The sequence below is a fragment of the Armigeres subalbatus genome, chromosome 3 (assembly GCF_024139115.2).
Source record: "Armigeres subalbatus isolate Guangzhou_Male chromosome 3, GZ_Asu_2, whole genome shotgun sequence".
NCBI lineage: Eukaryota > Metazoa > Arthropoda > Insecta > Diptera > Culicidae > Armigeres > Armigeres subalbatus.
The window spans coordinates 144,625,014-144,642,168 of NC_085141.1; positions in this window are offsets into that span (position 1 = coordinate 144,625,014).

A 17,155-nucleotide genomic window follows, 5' to 3' on the forward strand; every position below is an offset into this window, starting at 1 on the left:
TTATTGCACTAATTTGATGAATTTTATTTAATTGTTAAAAATAGTGAAAAATAAAAGAGCATTATTGCCAACTGTATAGGACAACTCTGTCTCGCGAAATACAAGCTTTATTCATTTCTTATTAACAATCGTTTTTATCTCTTTCAGAACTATCTAGATATTCACAATGTTGTCTTATAGTAATTACTCCTTCTTTGAAAATTGCTCATTCTTCAACTTTGATTAATTAGATTAGTGCGTTATTTCTGCCTTAAGTTAAATGCATTTTATAAATTCTTTTGGAATACACCTAACTTGTTATCAACTTGTTTCGACCTTTTGCTCTTTCGACTTTTTGTCCCGTTCGACCTTTTGTGCCTTTCGACCTTTTGTCCTTTCGACCTTTTGTCCCTTTCGACGTTTTGTCTTTTCGACTTTTTGTCCTTTCGACCTTTTGTCTTTTCGATCTTTTGTCTTTCGACCTTTTGTCCTTTCGACCTTTTGTCTTTCGACCTTTTGTCATAGATTCGCCGCCTTGAAATCAATGAACAGATGGTGCGTTGGGACCTGGTATTCACGGAATTTTTGAAGGATTTGCCGTACAGTAAAGATCTGGTCCGTTGTCGAGCGGCCGTCGACGAAGCCAGCTTGATAACTTCCCACGAACTCATTCACTAAAAACAAAAAACTTCGAAGCAAGCGTGGCTCACTCTTAGAGCAACCGCTATCGTATTCCTGCTAAACAGGACTTGGTCGGTTGGTATCAAGATGAGGATACGATGTTAGCTAAGTTGGGGAGGATACGCAGCCATGGGGACTGTGGAGGAGCGTGGGGACTTACAGCCCTGGGAAGACCAGGGAGGCTCGCACAACTCCATTATTTCTGGGTTAGGGTGCCCGGAAAGTCAAGCTGGATCTAGAGCTGATGGTACAGTCCTCCATCTTTGAGGAAGCAGATGAGGACAGATAGGCTGGAGGTATCGTTAGCTAGAGCATCAGGGAGCGAGGAATGTCAAACTTTGGACATCGGCAGATCGCATGTTCCACTGAGTTTTGTACTCCACAGATGTCACAAACGGAAAGGACCTTCCGCCGAAATTATGTGAGAATCGGGTGTGGCCGGTGTGAAGGAGGGAGATTACTTGCTGGTCCTTGAGACTGGGCATGTCATTCCAGGGTGCCGTGGATCCCTTGACCTTCCGTAATTGCGTGGTTCTGGAGTTAGCCCATTGGTTTTCCTAATCCTGGCACCCCGCAGTGCCCAGGAATCCAGGCGAAGGTTGTCGATTGTTGTTCACTAGCGAGGATGGCGTGGATCCATAGATGTCTCGGGTAGTCACTTTATGGCACTAGCCCAGCGATGGCACTAGCGGAATCAGTCAGAACTAGGACTGGTTTGTAGGAGGGGATAGTTGCAGCCATCAACAGAGCTGCGGTTTCCGCCGAGAAGACGCTGCATTGTTCAGGAAGGCTGTCCGAGACCGTTAGGTTGCTCACGGTAACGCCTAAGCCGACCCCTTCTCTCGAAAGAAAACCGTCAGGTTATCGATGTTCATGGTCCCTAATCTCAGTGTTTAGCAACTCGGCGACCGATCTTCGAAGAGCTTCCGTGTTGTCCCCTCTTTTAAAGCGCCCCGCAATGGAGCTATTTATGTTGGTTGTGGAGGAGTGCCAGCTCCTCGCTCCATGCCAGTGAACCCTAGCCACCGGGTGGAGATTGACGCCGGCTATCATGTCCATGCTCCGATCCTCTTGAACAAGAAGAGGGTTTCATGGTTTCCGGATGTGGCGGAAGCGTATGCGGTGGCTTTTAGACAAATAGCCACTTGCACAGGACGGCGAAATGGGAGGACACTTGCTTCGACGCAGGCAACCTCAGCGGGTGTGGAAGGAAGAAGTCCGAAAGCTATGCGGAGGTATTGGTTGAAGACTGGGGAGAGTATGTTGACAAGCTCAAGAAGTCTGCTGTAAAACAGCGCTTGGCCGATACGATACCGAGTGGCCCTGTTGTTCGTCCTATGCGGTCTTGATAATGTTTCTATGACATTGATCCTTGATTTGCAGCCGACTTTGACTGCTTGGAAATGAGGAACGAAGGTCAGTCCTTGATCGATGGAGACTCCGAGGACCTTGACGAGTTTCCGGTTTGGAATCGGCTGCCCGTTAATCTTGAGACTAGGGCCGGAGAGACGGTGCCGTCCATTGCACACATGTCCGCGGACGCTTTTTCCGGCCGACATGGTGAAGCCAACCGACGAGGCCCACCGATGAACTGCACTAACCGCTGCTTGGGTTCGGATACGCGTTCGCGCCGGAGTGTCACCGACTACCACAAGCAGGATGTCGTCCGCGTAGACGAAGATGTAGATGTTCTTGGGGAGGCCATTGAAGACCCCATTCATGGCAACCAGAAACAGGGTTACTGCCAGAACAGACCCCTGCGGGACCCCAGTCTCCTCTGGGAAGGTTCTGGAGGCGGAATTGCCGATAAAGACCCGGAAGGACCGGTGGGTGAGGAAGTTGTGCACAAAAGCTAGGATGTAACCAGTGAAACCCCAGTCCACCAGCACTAGTGGAGTCCAAGTGCGGTTAAACGCCTTAGAAATATCCCGGGAAACTAGGTCCCATAGAGGTCGGAAGCAACCTCCCAATTTAACATAGAAAGGAGGGGACAACTGATGGTGGTCACGTCGATGTTGGTGGCTGAATGGCCATTTAAAAAGGCTTGCAAACCATCGTTCAGGGAAACTAGATCTGCCTCCTCGAAAGCTTCGAGTAGGGCAACACCATGGGGGTCCGACCATGTGCCTCCCCAGGTCGGGTGATGGGCATTCATATCTCCCAAGAGAAGAAGGTGAGACGGGGTCTCACTGATGATGTCACTCACATTTTGTTTGATGGCGGGAAGCGTTTCACAAGGGAGATAGACATTCACAATGCTAATAGGAATGCTGCCTCGGAGACGGACTCCAACAACTGGGAGGTCTTCACGAAACTGAAGAACGTCAAAGGGGATCTCCCACGGAATGCCGGATATTTGTACCTACCTTGCAAATCCATTTATGTTTGCCTCCAAGGGAGCTGTCCATGGAGGCTGGTGAGATGCGATTGACCTCCTGGAAGGCTATAATCCAGGGCGAACTATCGTTTGTTTCAGGTTTGGCAGGTTGTTCCAAAGGCCGGTAATATTCCACTGAAGACAAAGCTTGACCTCTAGTGGGAGCGTAGGGGTCGGAAAAGAGGCAGAAGTGTATCGCAGGTAGGGGCGATGATGGCGTTGTATCAGTTGTGTTGCGCCTATCAGAAGGAAAGAGAGCGCTTTGGGAGTTGGAGAGCATATCCTTGGAGGTATCCGGAAGGGTACTATTGTAAAAGGAGTGTCTTGGGTGGTCGAGCCTGGATGATCTCTAGACCCGTAGACAGGGTTGACGTAAGGAGCTCGATTGGATTTGGTGACATGCTGGGAGTGGTAGGACTTATCACTCGGGTTGGTGTTCCCGGGATGCCCGGGAAGCGGCCAAAGGGACTTATTTCCAGGGATAGAGGCCCCAGGGTGCCCTAAGCAGCACATACTCATAGCATCCATAATAACTTCTCGATGGTCTTGGTTGATTAGCTTGCTGCTACTCGGTGGCTTGCGTCCCTCGTCCACGCTTTCCACGGAGTCCTTCGGAGAAACAGCGTTTTAAAACCTTGCGCTTGCCGGAATGCTTGCAGGGGGATAAAGCGTCTCTATTCCGTCTATCTCCCGGCGCCGGGGGGTGTTCCTTAGATCCGGTGTGGGAAAGACGTTCGCACTGAGGGGGGGGACGACTACCGGGGGATCTGGACAGGTTCTTCATGTTTGGCGAGTCTTCTTCCACAGGGTGCCGGGGTCAACCTGGTCGTTCCGGTGGGGTCATGACGTCCGGTCTACCGGCGCCCCGACTACACAGGGCACCGTGGATGATTTGTTCGTCCAATGCCATCCTCAAACGCCGGGGTCGGTCCAAAGGTTCCGGTTGGGGTATGGCGTCCGGTCCTAAGGCGCCCGACTGTCTGGATCAGGCAACGGCTCAAGGGTTGTAGCAGTGTGTGTTGTTTTTGGCACGTTGGAGGCAGCAGGGTGGTGGGTGTTGGCGTAAGTACTGAAGACGTAGTTAATGTTTGGCGGAGGGACCGCCACTTTTCCGCCACAACATCAACGATCTATCGAGTCGATCCATGGTGCGGTGAGCACAACAGCACAAGAAGTGGTAGACACAGCACAGAAGCGATCCAGGTCGGGTTGTTTCGATTTCGAGTGTCAAACAGTGACAGACGAGAAGAACGTTGCCAGAAGCCGGATGTTGGTGTCAGGTACCTGATCAAATAGAGATCGGTACGTGGAACCAAGAGCAACCGAAAAACGAACCCACCGCATGAAGAAAAAAGAGTACGAAGAACACGTAATAAGTGAGGCGTAAGAAAGAATGGAGCAGAATGATATGCGGAGGTTTTATGAGACTGATAATGGCGTGCGGAGAAAGACAGCGCCATCTCCCGTCATGTGCAATGACCAAGAAGGAAATTTGCTGACCGATAAAACCGAAGTGGCTGCCATTTGCTTTTTAAATTAGAAAAACATTCACAATAAGCGCCAGTTTAAAATTGAACTGTTTTATTTCCCTTGAAAAGGGAGAAATTCAGAAGAATTTCTAGATGCAACTAAAAAACATCCTGTTGGAGTGCAGATGAATAGAAAATGAAAATGAATTAATATGAAATTCCCAAAAAAAAAAAATCTTTTTTAAATTTAGTAAATTCAGACGGGGAATTTCTGTAGAATTTTCTTTTAATCTTCAAAAGTATTTTCTGGGCAATTAAAAAACATACAGGCTAACCGCTAGCTGTTTTAATGTGTCTCTCTTTAATTTCTGCCTTTTCAAATACTTATTCGATCCACATTCTTTCGTTCTTAATGACATTATTGTTACACATTCAGATTTAAAGTTGTCATCAACGCATCATCTCCAACCCGTAGAACCCCTTGCGTTCATTGCAACAAATTTTCCAAATTTTAGAAGACCATGAACAGATCACCCAGCCAACAATCGACTAGATTAAATGTTACAGATGTCAAAGAGGCCTGTCACACTTTGACAGACTTCGAATCGGGTCCGCTTTGGTTCCCGTTTTTTGCCGCATCCTCTCCATTGTTATTTTTCCTCGCATCGAGAATGAGATAACCCATTCATGAAACGGTGTGCGCGTGCTGCTGCTGCCGCTGCTTGATGCTGTTCTGGAAAACCGGAAAAGAAGAAATGATTTTTTATTGATTTTCCAACTTGCTTCGCATGGCTGTAGCATGGAGCGTCGCTATTGTCGTCACAATAAAGTGGTCTGGAGATTACCGACTCGCCAGATTCGGTTGTCCTTATTAGAGAATGTGAATGAAGAGACCGGGTTGGCACGCGCGTGTTCATCTCATTTTGGGACTGATGCTGGAACCGGGTGAAAAAAGGGGTTGATTGTTATTTGTTTGCCGGGGGAAACATGTGTTGAGCACGCACTCATTGTGTTGTGGTTTTTTGAGCGGTTGGTCGAATCAGGTTGCATCATGAGTTCATTGGTTTGGGAAAAGGCAGCATACCTCAAAGAAGGTGGTAGATTGAATGTTTGAATGATCATCATTAACTAGGCATTCATCAGGAAAGTGAAGTACCTACCTGACAACTTGAAACATATTTATTTAAACATAAACATATTTAAATCAATTTTACCTATTTTTAGATATTGGGCTTAGCCGTGCGATAAAATGCACGGCAACAAAGCAATACCATGCTGAAACTGGTAAGGTTTGATTCCTTGTCCGGTATAGGACATTTTCGGGTTAGAAGCTACCGTTTTGCATTCGTATGTCATGACTGAGGCTGACACGATGATACTTTTATTCCTAGGGAATCCAGGAATCATAGGAAATGTGCCTTAGAATCCTAAAAATTTATAACTGTGGAAATGCTGAATGAACACTAATCTCTGAGGCGGCAATGTACAAGTGGGGGTTGTAATGAAAATACGAGGAAGATTTTTTGAAGATAAGTGTGTATGTAATTGAGATATTCTTTTAAAAATCCTATGTAAAGTTTCAAAAAATATGGCGTAGGCGGAAATATTGTTATACGATGTAGTTTTACTAGAAGCAGAATGAAATCATTGAAGCAAGCGAGGAACAAGTGGTCTGGAATTTTTAGAAACTAAAATTTAGCATCAACATGCTTTATCTTCTATTCTCAACAAGAAAATTTACTAGCTAATAAAGTAGGTGAATCTGTAAAAGCTGGTAATTATCGCATTCAAGAGTACAAGCTTCCGGAAGAAATTGATAGTATTAATATTTTGTCCAGTTCAACACATTTGCCCTGAAGAAATGAACGCCAGAAGCAGAAGGTGAGCTTTAAAATCCAAGGGTAAATTTTCCTGTGTCATAACTTATTTCGCGAATAGCCTTCACTCCCATATCAATGTCAACGAAATGTTCAAGCATAAGTAACAAAATCTGTTCATTTCAGGAGCCTATTTAAAATTCCATATGCGTCTATAGCCACCTTTTTGCTGTGACATAAAATTCACACGATTTCCACCATCCAAATGCTAAAAGGTTTCCACCGCACTTCATATGGATGGGACACCCCACAACGGGACGGCACGTTTGATATGAAAAATGCCTACATGCTACTTTCATCCATTATCCGAACCCCGAACCGGCGCGCTTTCATGGGAAATATACCTTTTTGCGTTTCAATCGAATCGATGAAACCTGAAAAAGCTGCCAAAAGAATCGAGCCGCATGTTGTGACTAAACTCTTTCGGCGGCTTTTTCTTACATCAATCCTCAATGAAGAAAAGAGTTGAGACCCGCTTAATAATTGCTTACCAACGGAATAGAGAAAAAAAACCAACGCATCGACCCTTTTTCCTTCTTTAGCCTCTGCAACCTTAGAGGGTATTCAAAAATGACCAGTGGTGACACTGATGACCTCCTCCTTGAGTAAAGGAAAAAAAATCGTCGCATACATTATCAAAGGGATTGTAATCCTTTTGCGCAATCCTTTCACCAAGCGCACTATTATGTGAGTTAAAAAAATCTACAAAAATGATAAATCGACCAAACATTACCCCAAAAAATTAAAACCAAACCTGTCCTACCAGCTCATGGGCAATTTTGACGAACATTGAGGCAAAAAGGTGCAATTTGAAAAATGACGATCCATGCCACATTTCCTGCTGCACCGGTTTCTTGCTTTGGGTTTCCATCCCTTGAGCGACACAAACTTAGTTTTTCTCTGATACTGGGAGTGTTGACCAATATTTGGTTTCTCGGGGAAAGATTTCTGGTTTTTCCTGAATTTTGTCTTGAGGACGATTTCCAGAACTTGATTGAAGGAACGTTTTCTGTTTGAATCGCTGAAAAGTAACTACATTTTCGTTCGATGATTGCCTCAAATGCGTGAGAAAAGGGACCGACCGACCGACCGATTCAAAAAATGAGTTTTATGTTGAAACTGTGCGGATTCAATTTAAATAACTGTGTCATAGGTACAGTAGCTGGGCGGTTGTGATCGGTTTGGTGGTGCTGCAATAAAAATGAGCACGTCGTTCGTCGTTTGGATGGTTTGTTCACTGATAAGAGACACAGTAAGTTGTCGGAAAACGATTGTTTTATGGCCTCTATGTTATGCTCATTGCAATAAAGTGGAGTGCATTTCAATAATTCTTTAAGGTGAATCGCGTAGAAATTCAAATTTAAAACTACATAACGCTTTCAGTGCCATATAATTGTAAAAGTTTGCGACGGGCAACAACGAAATGAAGTTTTCCATATTTGCTCAGTTGCGGCATGTACGAAAAAATGATTTTAAGATATGCTAAACGCCTATAAATTGATATTTGGGAGAGAGAAAAAACGTGAGGATAGGGCCAGGACTGCCTTTACGGCAACAATTTTTGAACTCTGTCATGATTGACCTTATAGACTGTTCCAGAAATTATGAGCACACTGAAAAGTAGTGCGATGTAAACATGATGTAATTTTTCTGAAAACTTTTGTCCAATTTACAAAATATTTAAGTTCTATTTTGGGTCAGAAAAATTGCTTTGCACAAATTAACCACTTTTAGGGTGCCTTTTTCGAAAAATTACCTAGAAAAAAAGTAGAGCTATTAGATCAGTTGAATTTCCATTGGAAGTGTATAGAAATGTTAATCTTAACGTCTAGAAGTGGTTGCAAAAATGTTGCGAAGGTTAAAAACCCTCGAAAGATGCAAGACTTCATCTAGGTAAATAATAAAAAAATGATACCAGCATGACATGAAAATCAAATTACTTTGGAGTTTGGTATATGTTCGGGTTCACCAGATTAAGGCCGGAGTGGCCTGTGCAATACATAAAAGTCTTCTCCATTCAGCTCGGTCCAAGGCTGCACGTCGCCAACCACGCAGTCTTGGGAGGGTCCGCAAATAGCCCTCCACCTGATCGATCCACCTTTCCCGCTGTGCACATCGCCTTCTTGTTCCCGTCGGATCGTTGTCGAGAACCATTTTCACCGGATTACTGTCCAACATGCTACGTTAGAGTGGCCCAAGCTTATATGGAAAAATTGAAAAGTCTGAAATTTCAAACCTTGCGCCCTTAAATGACAGTTTGGGAGTCCCAGAAGCTGCCCTGAAAATTTCAGCTCATTCGGTTCAGTGGTTGGCGTGCGCAAATGGCTCAAAGTTTGTATGGGAAAAGTGATCCAAATGTATGGGGAAACGCAACCGTTTCAGTTTTTTGCTTCTAGGTGGCGCTGTAGTCGACGGATTTCTGCTGTGGAGAAAATGTAGAACCTTTTTTATATAAGGAAGCGACTGGTGAAGACCGGATGTAAATCCCTTTGAAATTGGCCAAGTTATAAGCATCCAAAGTCTACTAAAAAAAAAGTTCCCCCCATTGCCCCCCCACTTATTCTCCCCCTCCCTCTCTAGCTACACTACTGTACAGAATACGGAAAGTATTTACCAATCGGATAAAAATTCGTGAGATTGCGTGATAATCATGTGTGTGTGTGTGTGCTTCATCCTCTATCCCTCACCCATCTGGGGGCGTTGGCTAAGTAGTACTACGAATAATTTGATCAAATCTCAAGCTACGTAATGGTGCCCTTTTTTGTTACGAGGAGTAGCACTACAAAAAGGATTCACTTCTGAAGAAAGATTTCTTCAGAAAGTGTAGGGAATGGGATGCACTAGTTCTTCATAACAGGTACAGCAAAACTTCACAAGGACGCCCTTATTCGTAGTAACTACTCAGGGAGTAGAAGGTCGAGAAGAGCCACCGTTGCCCACTAAAGCTTGAACCGGATATCTGGGACTCCCACAATATCCGCGGCAATAGCAGCAAACGATGCCCTGTGCGTATATAGTTTTTATGTATGGGGCATCATCAATAATATAATTGGAACATGCTCACCAAATTAATTCGTCCATTCTTGAGTCCATCATAAATTGGCTTCAATATTCATCAGGGCACGGCAGCTACGGCAAATGATATGAAAGGTCCAATGATCAGCAGCGGATATCCAGTAGGAACCGATCAGTCATCACAGGATCAAGAATTCTGAGGTTTGGCTCCCCCAGTTCCTGATTTATTCAATGGGCTCCCGGGAGGCTTGATCTTGGTAAGCAGCGGTTCTCAGCGCCAACTAAATTTTGGCTTTTACACGATTTACCGGTTTGCCAATGGAAAAACTTGCTGTCACGAAAAACACGTCTATCAGCGGGCAATGATTGCTACGATTCTCCGTGAGATTGCGTGATAATCATGCATTTAATTTCGCACGGCATCGAAAACGCCTGCATCGCCGCCGCAATGGTCGGTGGTACGTTGCTCTCATTTTAAACACCCCTGGGGGACACGCTCGACTTTGGATGCTTCTAACTTGGCCAATTTCAAAGGGATTTACATCCGGTCTTCACCAGTCGCTTCCTTATATAAAAAAGGTTCTACATTTTGTCCACAACAGGAATCCGTCGACTACAGCGCCACCTAGAAGCAAAAAACTGAAACGGTTGCGTTTCCCCATACATTTGGATCACTTTTCCCATACAAACTTTGAGCCATTTGCGCACGCCAACCACTGAACCGAATGAGCTGAAATTTTCAGGGGAGCTTCTGGGACCCCCAAACTGTCATTTAAGGGTGCAAGGTTTGAAATTCAGGATTTCATGCATTTTGGGCCAGTCTAATGCTACGTAGCTAGCCCGGCCCACCACAGTCTTTCGATTTTCGCGGTTTGGATGATGGATGGTTCGCCCAACAGCTGATGTAACTCGTGGTTCATTCGCCTCCTCCACGTACCGTCCGCCCTCTGCACCCCACCATAGATGGTATGCAGCACTTTCCTTTCGAAAACTCCCAGTGCGCGTTGGTCCTCCTTGAGCATCGTCCGGGTCTCGTGTCCGTAGAGGAGTACCGGTCTAATAAGCGTTTTGTAGATTCTCAGTTTGGCCTGGTTTGGTTTGGTTTCGATCGGAGCGTCTTGCGGAGTCCAAAGTACGTACAATTTCTTTGCTTATTTAATACACCACCAAAACTAATTCGTAGTTGGTGGCTTACATTGTCCTCTCTTAAGCCTCTTTCTATCATGTACTTCGTCTTGGACGTGTTGATGACAAGTCCAATCCGTTTAGCTTCCCTCTTCAGTCTGATGTAGGCTTCCTCCATCCTCTCAAAGTTACGTGCCACAATATCAATGTCGTCGGCGAAACCAAATAACTGGACGGACTTCGTGAAAATCGTACCACTAGTGGCGATGTTGAATGGCAGACACGTAAGACCATCACCTTGCCGTAAATATCTGCGCATCTCGAAGGGACTCGAAAATGCTCGAAAAACTCGAATTACTCGCACATCACCCGATCCATCGTCGCCTTGATCAACCGGATCAGTTTATCCGGAAATCCGTTTTCGTGCACTAGCTGCCATAGCTGGTCCCGATCGATTGTATCATATGCGGCTTTGAAGTCGATAAATTGATGATGTGTGGGCACGTTGTTTTCGCGGCATTTCTGCAATACCTGACGTACGGCGAACACCTGGCCTGTGGTAGAGGGTTCACCCTCTGAATCCCGACTGGTACTGCCCCAGAACTCTCTTACAATTGGTGTTAGTCGGCGGTATAAAATTTGGGAGAGTACCTTGTAGGTGTCGTTCAGCAATGTGATTGCACGGTAGTTGCTACAATAAAGCTTATCTGTCCCGCGACCGTTTATGTCGTGCCTCGTTCGCTCTCGTGCGGTGTTGCAGCAATCTCGCCCATGCTGCATTCTTCTCTTCCACTTACTGCTTACATTCGCTGTCATACCAGTCGTTTCTCTGATCCGGAGCCACCGTGCCAAGTGTAGCGGTTGCGAATATCTCTCCAGCCATCTTCAAGAGACGCTGCGCATAGCTGCTCTTCCGTTGGAAGTGCCACTTCCAGCTGCTGCGAGTATCCTTGGGCTTGTCTACCGTCTGGTAGCTGCCCAATAGGGGAAGGTGAGGATACTTGATCCTCGGGGAGACTTGATCACTCTCTGTTTTATCGAGAACTAAAGTAGTTTTTTCCTAGCGTATTTTTTAGTATAGATCCTCTAGACAAATGACCTTTATGTGGTGAGTTATTTTTTGGATTGACAACCTTATTTATTCTGCAGGGCGATTTGTATGTTTTGACCTTCCTAAAGATTTTTTTATTGGCCACGCAAAATTTGAACAACTTTTCATATTAATGACCAAATGCTTTCGTTTTTTCACAGCACAAAGCCATAAATATGCTGAATGATCTGTACTGATGAAAATGTCAACATTCCATCAAAATTATAGGATATTTGGATTTGAAGTTATTGCCTCAATATGGGGACACTTGATCCCTCGTTAGTCACCCATACAAAAATTTGGCGAAAAAATTTAAAAAATATAGATCTGTTCTTAGGCTTCTAATTTTTGTAGATTTGACGGATTTGATGAAGGGTTGGCAGGAAAAAATATTTATTGCGTAGATCTCATAGAAAGGGGATCAAGTCTCCCCAAATTTTAAAATTGCATGTGCTGTCGAATTCAATAACAAAAATCGCTCATGTATACGCACAGCAATTCGATAATTCCGCGTATTTTGAAGGGAAAATATTTAAAAAATCTGAGGGAATATTTTCAAAGTCGATTTTTGACAGCACTCCAAAAAATCGATTGTGTATCAATAACAACAATAATTTAAGGACTGCCACACATCAGTAAAGTTAAATACTATATTTCTAGATAGTCTGTGTGGAAATCGCGTATGTTTATTTATTTTAGGTTGTTATACATCGGAAATCAGAAAAAGGGATCAAGTCTACCCAGTCTTCCCTATAAAGCCGTGGCGTCCGACTTCGACGCGTGTTGTACACCGTCGAGAGTTTTGAGCGCAGGCATACTGGAACGAGTTGGTGGTCGGATTCAATATTCGCCGACAGTCTGTTTTTTTTTCTTGAGCAAGGGTAAACGGAAATCTGCAACCAGACACCTGAGGAGGTACTCAGGTAGTGTGGGGATGGGTATGTCATGTAACTCTTACCCGACCCACTAAAACCAAAACCTTTTGCCAGTCCGTAACCCCGGCCCGCAATTAAGCAATACATCAGGGGGGACTATCGAGAACGCTCACGCCTATGCTAACGCACTTGACGTCAATACACACACCATCGACTTCAATGGTGGCTACCTCACCACCACCCGTCGATCGCAAGCTATGATAGTAACCTAGCGGTCCGTATCATAATCTCACGTTGGAGACGAGCACCCCGACAACAATCACCGCGCGTGAACCGCAATGACCTCTATATCTACATACTGAGGTCCCCGCAGCCCACCCGCGACATGTTGGTTGTCGGGGTGAGCAAAGTGTTCACTGCATCACAGGTGCCCTTACTGCACTCGTTGGTTTTGTTCAAGACGCCACCACCGCTGCAGTTTCGACATAATCTGTTGAGATGCTGTGTTCACCGCATTCCATATAGCTTCCTCCGGCATCATCCATCCCATACCACTAATAAGCAGCATGGCATTGCGTTCTACCTTGAATCGTGGGCATGCGAACATCACATGCTCTGCCGATTCTACCTCACCTACACATTCAGGACACTCCGCAGAATCTGCGAAGCCAAACCTGTGTAGGAATTTTCTAAAGCAGCCATGTTCAGACAACACCTGTGTTAGGTGGAAGTTGACTTGACCATGCTTCCTATCAACCCAGTTGGACACATCTGGAATCAGTCTGTGGGTCCAACGACCTTTGACTGCGGTGTCCCATGCTCTTTGCCATTTAAGCAACGAAGCTGCTCTCTTGACACGTCGCACTTGCACCGAGTCCCTTTCGTTGTAGCACTCCACATCTTCCTCTAAGAGTATGTCGATCGGCATCATTCCAGCTATAACGCACACCGCCTCATATGATATGGTGCGATATGCGCTCGCGACACGTAGACACATCAGCCGGTGTACTCTGATCAATTTCTTTACATTGTACTCGGCTTTTAGTGCTACGGCCCATGCCGGCACGCCATAACGGATGATAGACAATGCTACGCCAGCTATCAGCCTACGCACTTGACTATGCACCGCCGATCTGTTGGACATCATTCGTGATAAAGATTTTATCGCCAATGAAGCCCGCTGACATGCATAATCGACGTGGCTCGTAAAATTGAGCTTATCATCGATCATCACGCTCAGATGCTTGAGAGACCTCACGGAGTTAACTGTGCAGGTCCCTACTCTTATCCTCATTTGTTGCAACCCATGACGGTTATGCACTACCACGACTTCCGTCTTGTGGTGTGCAAGGGATAACCGTCTAGAGTTGAGCCATTCCTCCACTCTGTCAATCGCGTATGAAGCCTTCAGTCTAACTTCGTCGAGAGTGTCACCTGCTACTTCTAGCATTACGTCATCCGCGAAGCCTTCTATCTTCACACCGGCCGGGAGACTTAGGCGTAATACTCCATCGTACATAATATTCCACAGAACCGGTCCGAGGATCGATCCCTGTGGAACACCCGCGGACACTACGATCGACTTTTGACCAGCATCAGTGTCGTATAACAGCACCCTATTCTGAAAATAGCTTTTCAGTATCCTGCACAGGTAATCCGGAACTCTCAATCGGTGCAGGGAGTCAGCAATTGCTGCCCAGCTAGCATTGTTAAACGCGTTTTTTACATCAAGTGTAATCAACGCGCAGTACCTGATACCTCTTCTGTTTAAACCTCTCGCTTTCTTGGCCGTATCCGTTACCGCTCGAATTGCTTCGATGATAGAATGGCCCTTACGGAAGCCATACTGGTTGCTGGATAAGCCACCAGCACACTCTGTATAAGCCGACAATCTATTCAGAATGACCCTCTCTAGCAGCTTTCCAGCTGAGTCGAGTAGGCAAATTGGTCTGTATGCCGAAGGATCCCCCGGCTGTTTGCCAGGCTTCGGTAATAGCACCAATTTCTGCCGTTTCCATCGATCTGGGGAGTTTCCTTCGTCCATGCATCTCTGGAGGCAGCTCCTGAACATATCTGGATTGGCAAGAATGGCGTGTTTAAGGGCCAGATTTGGAATACCATCCGTGCCTGGCGCCTTATTGAGCTTAAGTTTTCTTGCAGCTACAATAAGCTCTTCGTTATTCACTAGCGGTACCACGTTGACTGCCTCGTAGGTTGTAGCGGGCCAGTCCAATGGCTCATGTTTCGGGAACAATCCCTCTACTATACCGGCTAACATCTCTGGGGATCTTTCAGGAGGTGTGCTATTGGTCCTAGACATCACTATCCTGTATGCATCTCCCCACGGGGTGTCATTCGCCATCCTGCACAGCTGTTCGAAGCAGGCTCGCTTGCTACATTTAATCTCGTAGTTCAGAGCTCTGCTCGCTGTCTGGAATACCTCACGTCTATCGAGTCACTCAGCGTCTGTTCTAGCACGTCGCAACCTTCTTTACGCTTTAAGACAGGTTCTACGAAGATCTGCAATCGTGTCAGACCACCAGTACACTGGTTGTAGATTTCCTGGGGGCTGGGTCTTCCTTGGCATCGCCACGTCGCAGGCATGTGTAAGTACCTCCGTCAGTTCATTACCGCTCAGTCCTGTAGTCCTACTCTCCCAGCGCAGCGTCTCCTCCAGCAGCTCTTGATTGAACTGTGAAGTGCGCCATCCGGGATCTGTTGCACCACCTCTTCCCGTCGTAGTTTTCCGGGTATACTCGACCATAAAACGTACTTCCTGATGGTCGCTAGAAGTATGACCCTCGTGGACCATCCATCCTGATTCTTCAGTCCATCCTGCGCTGCAGAAGGTGACGTCGATACATGAATCACCGCTCGGTCCTCTAAACGTTGGCACTTGACCTTCTACGTTCTATCTACGACCTACTACGTTCAATACCGCTAGTGACTCTAGCAGGATATAACCTCTAGCGTTAATAAACCGGGAACCCCAGTCCACTGCCCACGCATTGAAGTCACCCGCTTCAACTACTGGTTTAAGGCCAGTTAGTTTCGCCGCAAGAATATCAACTACCCTAGTGTACTGCTCTATACTCCATCTAGGAGGACAGTAGCAGCTACAAAGGTAAACACCGTTTACTTTTGCTATGACGAAACCCTCATTGTCGGGAGAAGATATTATCTTCTGGATGGGGTATCGCCCACAAGTCCAGATTCCCACTATACCGGACTTGTCCGCAATCCAGCTGCCGTTTCCAGCAGGGATGCGGTATGGGTCGGACAGCAAGGCAACATCAGCATTACACTCGATAACCGACTGTTGTAGCAGCAGCTGGGCCGCCTCGCAGTGGTTCAAGTTTAGCTGTGTTACTTGCATGTCTGGACCCTTCTAGAGGCCGGACAGGCCTGCGCACCGGTGAGATGCCTGTTGTCTGCCCCCGGAGGACAGATCAGACATCTCGGTGCAGCCTGGCAGATGCGAGCCTGGTGGTTTTCGGCTCCGCACCTACGGCACAGCTTACTACGGTCAGGTCCCTTACAGTTATAGGACTTATGACCGTGGCCAAGGCACCTATAACAGGCCTGATTGGGTTGGCTTGTGCTTAGCGAGCACACCGACCAACCCACCTTCAGTTTTACCTTATCCAGCACCTTCTTGGCCTCAGCCATAGGTACTTGGAATGAGGCAACCTGCATTCCCGCAAAGCCTTTGCGTAACCGAATCGCGGATTCCTGGATCTCGACATTGCACTGATCCTTCAGTGCGTTTACCAGGTATCCGGCTTCGATTATTTCATCCATGACTTTGCACTGGATGTTCAGGACTGGGCACAGAGCTCTAACCTGGACTCTGTCACCCAGGACCTCTTCCGTCAACTTTTTATACTCGGAACTCTTCCGAGTAGCATCCCGCTTCAAGACGTGAATCCGGTCTTCCTCCCGGCTGTCCTCTGGTATCTTCCTAGGTGGAGGTACCATTTTCCTCTCGGTCTCCACTCGGACCTTTTCTACGGTCCGTGCCGAGGCTTTATTAGCTACTTTCAGGTCCGCCTCCTGCGTGACCCTACTTAGCTTAGGAGTTGCTCCGCTGTTAGCCTTACGCTGTTTTAAGTTCTGCAGTCTGGCTCTCCACCAGCTGCTTCCCCTCTGTAAGGAGCTGAATCTTCGATTCAGCCTCCTTCGAGGCCTTCTCTGCTTGGCTAACCGCCAATTCCTTCTCCTCAGTAAGAAGACGGATCTTGTGCTCCGCCTCCTTACTGGCTTCCAGCAAGGACTTCCACTCCGACTTCGCCTCCACGACTAGAGCACAGAGGGTCAGTACGGCCTGTTTCAAGTCCTTACTATAATTTACTCGGTTGTCCAGGAAGGACATGATTACGTCCGAAACGTCCGTAATCACTTCCATCGTCTGGACTCCATCCTCCCCGTGGTTAGTCATCACCGAGTTAATGACTTTGGTCAGAGTGGGGCCGTCCATCTTAACATCCACCGGCACCTCTTCCGACCCACCACGTGCTCCGCCATCGCCTCCCCCCGGCGACCTTTGGGGTGACCGATCAAGGCCACTGCGCCTGGCGAAAGGGTTCTCCTTGTCGCCATTCGCCTCACCTCCCTCCTTCGTAGATTTTATTTTAGTTGGATTACTCATTTCTATTGGGTCCCCTTGC